Source organism: Furipterus horrens, unplaced genomic scaffold (assembly GCF_987537825.1).
Source record: "Furipterus horrens unplaced genomic scaffold, mFurHor1.1.pri manual_scaffold_8, whole genome shotgun sequence".
In the NCBI taxonomy this organism is placed as follows: Eukaryota; Metazoa; Chordata; class Mammalia; order Chiroptera; family Furipteridae; genus Furipterus; species Furipterus horrens.
Window position 1 is genome coordinate 12,224,067 of NW_028327178.1, and position 668 is coordinate 12,224,734.

Consider the following 668-nt stretch of genomic DNA (forward strand, 5'->3'; position numbering starts at 1 on the left):
TGTAGACCATCTCAGATTAATCACGTCTGAAATTAAGGATAAGATTAATATTAAGAGTTTTGTTTTACACTCTGTACACCTGATCTTTTTGAGTAATTGTTAAAGTGCCTCATCTGAAGTATTGCTGACCTCATCCTATTTATACTTGACAGTTTAAAAACCCAGTGGAAGTAATTTCATATTTGTAAAGGATTGGGCATCAGATATATATTGTTTATGTGACTTTTCTATAACTCAATTGGTTACATGATGCAAACATTCCGTAATTATTCAAATTGTAAATAGTGAAAAATGAATGCTTATAGGTAACTGTAACATGTTTCACTATGGGAAGTTTTACAAATAAACATGCATAGTTGACATTATTTCAATTACCAAGCTGAAATGCTGATGTTTTCTCCTGAAACAGTATATGTGCATATATACACATACACATAGGTACATAAATACAATGTAACATCTACACCACTGAGTTTTCCAGATGACTAAGAAGAGCATTTGAGAAATGTAACTCTAGTTATTTTAACTGAACCTATCCATTTAGATAGTGTTTTCTGGGAACCTCATACTAGGTTTATTGTTTGTTTTATCAGACATGGGCAAAAAATCCCTCACAAAACATGTCCCTTGATCTTGCGTAAAACAGAATTACTTCAGTAAAATCTTTG